General features: G+C 37.5%; 1 pseudogene; it reads right to left on the bottom strand.

Moving 5' to 3' along the window:
- LOC107691479 (solute carrier family 2, facilitated glucose transporter member 4-like) overlaps window positions 1-4,895 on the bottom strand; it is a 6,847-nt pseudogene extending 1,952 nt beyond the window's left edge.
- Between the last annotated feature and the right edge of the window lie 2,526 nt (window positions 4,896-7,421).

The raw sequence follows: 7,421 nt of genomic DNA on the forward strand, positions 1-7,421 counted from the left end.
TTTTTCTTCGTTTCAGTCACCTGCTGGAGTTTGGGTTCCACTGTCACCTCTGGCTTGCTTAGCTGGGGTTTAAAAGACACTGAATATTCAAGAATAATATTGATTTGATTGTACTGACACTATTGCATAATGACAAGACTTGAACTGAATTGAGCTGGATTATGATATCACTGTTTTCTCCAGAGCTGCTTTATCGCCAAGACTTTGTTTCATAATGTATTAATTTTGCAACATTTTCACTGATATTGAATTTGATTAAATCAAGCTGATACAAAGTGAATAATGAAACTTTTGTGTGCTATAAAATTCCTTATGGCTGAATTGAACTAATTCATTCTTTACAAAGTTATTGAACTGAATTGTCTTTTTAGAGGTAAAGTTTTTCATTAAATAAAACAATGTTTTTGTACAATTTGTGGTTGCATTTTATTTTTCTTCATGTAATTACCTACTTTTTATAGAGTGTTTCATTATTACTGGCGAAGGAAAGTTTTGATTTTTTTCAAGTTTTGAATGATTTTATGGTTTATTAATATTAATAAAGGGAGACATATTACACTTTTATAGAGCAGTCTAGTCTATATAATGATTGTTGGCTCTATTTTAGGTATTTCCATAGCTAGTTTTGGCCAGATTACCCATTTTAAATAAGGTATAGACCCACTAAATGAGCGGGTCCAGATCGGATCTGGTCCGGATGAGTTACTTAATCAGAGGGTCCTGATCGGATCCGGTTCGGATCCGTTTCTTTATCAACGGGTCCGGATCGGATTCGGGTCGGATGAGCTACTTCATGAACGGGTCCGGATTGGATCCGGGCCAGGTGAACCGATTTATTAGCGGATACGGGTAGGGTCTGGACCGGATCCGGTCCGGATCCGTAATCCTTATCTGTTCCGGATCCGTTGCGCTGTGCAAGTGGACTCCGATACGGACCCGTTTTGCGGATCCGTTCCGGAGCTTGTGGTGACTCCGGGGCGGATCCGCTCCGAAGTCATTTTGTTATCTGGGATGCCAATGAGGAAGTTGGCTGTCCAGTTGGAGCAGCCTGCTACTGCCATGGCTGCTGGTCTGGGACCTTGTGAGAAGAGTTCAGCCACAAAGAACCAATGGATAGGTCCTGGCCCCACTTCGAAGAAGGCAACAAAACCAAAAATGGCCATCATGCTAAGGTAGTTCATTGATGACACAGTCTCCTGTAAACAAAGACAACACAAGTATACATAACCCCAGGTATTTATTCAATACAGTGGATAAATTAACAAAAAATAAAGCATCAACAAGTGTTGACATTTCCCAACAGCACAGCAGTAATGACTTTATGAACTACTTTACTTCCAAGATCGATACTTTTAGAGATAAAATTGTAACCATGCAGCCGTCAGCTACAGTAACACTGCAGTCACCCGGATCCAGTACGTATCCAGCCCAGATGAGAGGACTTCTATAGCCCTGAATGTCAGCGGAGATCAGGACAACTAGATAAGCCACAAAGATAGATCCCCAGTGAGGACCTTGTCTCCTAGACGGCCACCGGGACAAGACCACAGGAACCAGTTGAGTCCTCTGCACAACTATTTTCCTAATTAATGCTGTACAGTTGCTTTGACACAATATGTATTGTTAAAAGCTCTATATAAATAAAGGTGACTTAATGACTTGACAAGTAAGATTAGCTCTGAATGAGGGCAAACAGCATTCATTGACTAGGAAAAATGCTAATTTTACAACCAGCTTCTGCATTATAATTTCTAAACTAGTCTGTAGTGTAGAAACTGATTTTCTCTAAATTGTGTATTTTTTCAGTAACTATTCCTTGATGCACAACATCATGGTGAATCTATAAAGAAAAATACACATTTTGACATATAAGTGATCCATCATTTTCTTGAAAAGTATTGTGGGACTGACCAGTAATGTGAGGGCAGTTGTCATGATGATGGCACAGATACACATTCCAGCAAGTCCAAGCATGTGGAGTGTCCGGCGGCCCATACGCTCGACCAGAAAGAGCTGTTGATTGGGCAAGTGAGTGATAGACATAAAAATTTCAATGTAGTTTGGCTTGGTTTATGCTAATAATGTAGTTTAAATGGTTTGATTTTTGTCATTTAATTATACAAAAATAATTGCATTTCTTAAAAATATATAGGGAATTTTTTTTTTTTTTTGCAGTGCTACAATTGCCAAAAATTGTTTTTAAATATTTTTTCTTGAGTTTTATTATCTTCTCATGACTGATCTGCCCACACTTATAAAAGCACTGAGATCTGTCAAACTAAATCTGTTTTATTTTTGATCTACAAATATTATTGGAAACTGTTAAGTCTCAGTTAAGGCTAATATGCCATCTCATCTTGTTAGTCCCTCTTTAAAGATTAATGAGATCTGTTTTTTTTAACATACCGAGACTATAGTAAAAGCACAGTTGACAGCTCCAGCACCTATGGTAGCATACACTGGACTTTCCACCCCAGCCTTCTTGAAGATATCAGTTGAATAATAGAAGATGAGCTGTGGAAAGCAAGAGCAAGTGTGAGAAAAACATGAAAAAATTATTTTTGAAAAAAATAATTTGCAAGGATTCCATTGTAATCTCTGATGTGAAATCCAGATCATATATTTCAGATTACCATTCTAATTACCATTCTGAGAATATTCTTACTGCCATGAACTAAAAATGTATTAAAATTCACACTTAATCGCCATAAATTATTACAAGGTTCATGTTGAATATACTCTGACAGATACATTAATACTTTATTTTTTTACATAACCACTTTACTTTTTTTTGTGCCACCATGTCAGCAAGGGTCATGTATTTACATAAAGTAATTTTAGAAAACTTAATTCATTTAATGAAGCAAAGGTACTTGAACCTTGTAGCAGAGATGCTTTCAGCTTTTAATATAAACCTTTGAGCAGTAATCTGTTTATCGGTTTCTTTCCTAGTTGATCAATTGAGCACATCTGCAGCACTCACAGCATTAATTCCTGACAGCTGCTGAGAGAGCTGCAGCAGGATAGAGATGATGATGGGCTGCTGGTACAGAGGAGAGCGAAAGAGCTCAGCAATGGATGCTTTTCTCTCCATGTCCATCTTCCTTTTTTTGGATTTATGGTCTGACATACTTCTTTGACAAATGGTTGACAACTTCAACAGGTTATAAATGTTTCTGAGCTTGTATCACTAAAGAACACATGCGGTTGTATTAAAATTACATAGGCTATTTAGATGATATAAAGATGATATATTTTGATATAAATCACGTTTTAGTGCAAGTTTAAGAGCAACAAAAACTTTTGAATTTCCTAACATTAGAAAGAAATACAATAATATCAAAGCACTGAAACTGGATCAGTTTTGAAAACAATGTTTGATTTTCTGTTATTAACAGAGGTGGGAATGTCTGTAATCACCCAGAACAAACTCTATCAACCATATACTCTAGCAACACCGCAGCAACTGCATAGCAAGAGCCTACTCAATGTCTATTACAGTATACATAAATTAAACTACAGATACAAATGTATAATTCAGCAATTAACTTTTGGGGGGAAAAAATCATTTTCATTTTACTACTGTAAAGTAATCTTGCAGTAGATGAAAAGCACTAGGAAAAGTTAAAATACCGAAGAATTGTATGAACTTGGCACGCACCATAATACAGTACAGTAAAGAATAAAATAAAATAAAAAGTAAATTTAGCATCCTCTGCCCATTTGGCCAAATTTCATTACAGTATACAGCACTACAGCAGTTTCTTGGTCTCCTGACACAAGACTAGCTATACCTCTAGGCAGTAATTTCTCAGTTCAGTACACATACAAAATGCAGTACACATAAAAAAAAAATGGTTACAAATAAAATTTGACAGTCACACGCTGTGGTGTACAACATGTGCTACAGTTTACTATATAGAATACTGAAATTTCCATTCTCTAATGTACTAGTACTGTACTGTAATTATACTGTATGTGTGATAAAACCCCTGTAGATGATTGGCTCAGCTCTCTCCTCTCTCCATTGTTAGGATGCAGAGATTCTGATTGGTGTCTCATCAGTTTTGCTACCTAATGTTTAACTTACTCATTGTTAAACTTTTTGAGAAATGTGTCTTTGTTTTGAAAACTGAATTAATGGCTTGGGGGAAAAAAGTGCCAACAAAAATCAGTTACATTATCAATCGAGAAAACTCCAATACGACTAGATTCTTACCTAACTCTGCTATTAGATTCCGCGATCGGCATCGTCTTGTTGATTTTACGTTATTGTTACAGTTTATAGGCCTATCCATGATGAAAGTGGAGCGAGCGGTCGGAGAATCGGATCACCAAACAATTACGCGATGAATCTCAGACATATCCGGACGGGATTGGATTTCTCAGAGGACTTCTGGGTTAGCTGAAAAGCAGTAATGATCCGATACACGAACAAATGTAAAAACAATTCGTTAGTGAACTGGGCCGCGCTTTGTGGTTTTGACTCAAAAAGATCCGGTTCATAAGAGTCATTTGTTAATGAAGCCGACTACACTGGCACGCTGCGTGCAACCATCGTGCAGAGTTTATTAAAAGACGTGTTTTTGCCATTAATTTACGTTACTCTGTCATCGCCGCATCTGAAAAGTAACACATGAAGCACTGGTTACATTTATATTTTATTCTGTGATAATTCTGGGGTGGCAGAGCTTTTTCTTAGGGTGGCAGTTGCCACCCCGGTAGACCCGCCCCTGCACAGACTGCTCTTTGCATGGTGCTCTTGGCAGCGGACGATAGAGGAAGCGCGGCCTCTCAGGACAGAAAGGCAATAGCGTCATCTGCAGGACTGTAGGGAGTACGGTAACACCCAGCAGCACCGGCCACAGCTGCTCACTGCCCAACTTGGTTTCACACACACGCAACGAGAGAGGGAGAGAGAGAATTGACGGGCTACATGTAAACGATATTCTTTGTTGTATTTTGCTGTCAAATTAACGGTTTATTTTTTACAGAAACACTGAATGACCAAAAAAGCACCACCAGTCCAAAGTTCAGTTAAAATGACTAATATGCATTCATATATATTTATCAGTCTGGCGAGTAAACAAAAAAATTTAAAGTGCCAAGGTGTTCGTAGAGGGCTGTGTATATCATTTTAATGCTATAGCCTTTGTGTATATATTTAAAGATGTGCATCTTTAAGCATGCCAGTTGAAATTAAGTTGCAACACTTTAAAATAAGAGTCCATTTGTAACATTAAGATTAATGAAAGCTATGTAAGTATTGTTCCTTGTTAGAGTTTGTTAATTTCAACATTTACTATTACTATTATTATTATTATTATTATTACTACTACTAGTATGGTTCAGTACTGTTTTTGTTAATAAAGCACTATTTTAGTAGTATCAATTTTAAAACTATCAGTTAATTAATCGGTATCGGCCAGTGTGGTCCAATCTAGCTATCGGTATCGGCATTGCAACTTTTTATCTCACAATTTTTTGAGAAGTCACCGGCACTCATGCATTCAAATACAGTGCCAATTTATATCTGATTTCAAATGAGCAGAAATCTGTAAGCAATGTTATGATCCATAGACAAAATAATAATAATAATTAAATAAAAATAAAAATAATAGTAAAAGCATTTATAGAAAAGTAAGTTCTTACAAGGGGTAGCAAGGAGTTATAGGGCACTTAGCTCACTGAAGAAACTGGCAACTGTAGTAGCTTTTTTCATTTGAAAGGGCATCAAGAGAAGCAGCAAAAATTAAGTTCATTAGAAAAGTGAGGAAAGGATGGAGGGGTTTTCAGAAATCTGCATTTATGAATGAAGTATTTAGCAACTTCAAAAAGGTTGTTAACCAAGTAATATTGTGAACAGTCTTTCTTAAGCACACCAAACTTAATTTGTTTATATTCAAGGGGATTTACACATGCAATTATACATGACATTTTACTGCACAATTGAGTCCAAAACAACTTTGAGTAATTACAATTGTAAAAAATATGTTCAGTGGTTTCAATATCAATTTCACAGAATTGACAAGAGTATTCTCCAATATCAAATTTTGATTTGAGAAAATCTTTAGATGGGTATATGTCATTTATTATTTTAAAATGAAGTTCTTTCACTTTAGGGAGACTTGGAAAGGTAAGATAATTCATTCTCATTTCCTTCAGCTCTTTGGGGTTAAAATCTTTGAAAACATAATATCGTTTAATTCTATTTTATTAATTCTATGAAGTTTATCAATGAAGACACTTCTAATATATTTGTTGTTACATTTATGATCTCTAATAAACAATTCACCCAGACAAGGAGATGGGAGAGAGAATGTCACAGAGTAATGTGAAAGAATCCCTTTTACTAATAATACCATGTTTTTTGGTATGGCATTTACAACTTTGTAAAACTCTTTAGGATGACATACAAATCCATATTTTAAACAAAAATCATTGTAATTGAGAACATTACCATAGTTGTCCATTATGTCCAATAGGGAAATTTTTTTATATTGAAACCAGTTTTCATAAAATAAAGATTTGTTATGGTGCAAAATACAACGATTGTTCCAAATACAAGTTTTGTGTGGACTAAAGTTGTGAGAAAATGCTAATTTCCAACACAGGAGAACTTGTTGATGGAATGCAGACAATTTAAGAGGTAATTTGGACAAATCAAAGTCACATCTAATGAAAAATTCCAAGCCACCTACTTTCCCAAATATTGAAGAAGAGACAGAGACGGCCTCCATAGCCATGACAGGATAGGACAAGGATTCACAAGTGGATTCTACTGACACCTCTGGAGGTTCTGCAGCGGATGTCGCCACCTCTGGAGGTTCTACAGCAATACCAGCAGGAAACAGGGAGAGCTCATGAACGGGGAGGTTCTGCAGCATGCACCGCCACCTCTGGAGAAACTGCAGTGGGCACCATCGCTTCGGGGAACACAGCAGCGAGCACCACTACCTCAGGAGATTCTGCAGCTTCAGCCGCCAACTTTGGAGACCTAATAGTGGGCGCCGCCGCCTCTGGGAGTTCTGTGGTGGTGTACGCAGCCCAAACACACCAAAAAGCGATCCCCATCATGGGAAGCGCTTCAGACAGGGGAATCAGTTCAGGAACAGGAGGGCTACAGTGAGTGGGTTTGGGGATACCAGCTGTGCGTGCAGACACCAGCCGTGCATCCCTCACACTGGATACCAGACTGGGATACCGAAGGGCTGACCTTGATAATCTGGGTGTAACAGACAGGACGTGACATGACTCTGGATGATCAGCTGTGACTTGACTTGACTCATGAAGATGAACTGTGACTTGACTAGACTCAGGAAGATCAGCTGTGACTTGACTTGATTCGACTCAGGAAGATCAGCTGTGACTTGACTTGACTCAGGAAGAGCATTCGTGACTTGACTCAATTTAGGAAGAGC

The sequence above is a fragment of the Sinocyclocheilus anshuiensis genome, unplaced genomic scaffold (assembly GCF_001515605.1).
Source record: "Sinocyclocheilus anshuiensis isolate Anshui unplaced genomic scaffold, SAMN03320099.WGS_v1.1 scaffold514, whole genome shotgun sequence".
Classification (NCBI taxonomy): Eukaryota; Metazoa; Chordata; class Actinopteri; order Cypriniformes; family Cyprinidae; genus Sinocyclocheilus; species Sinocyclocheilus anshuiensis.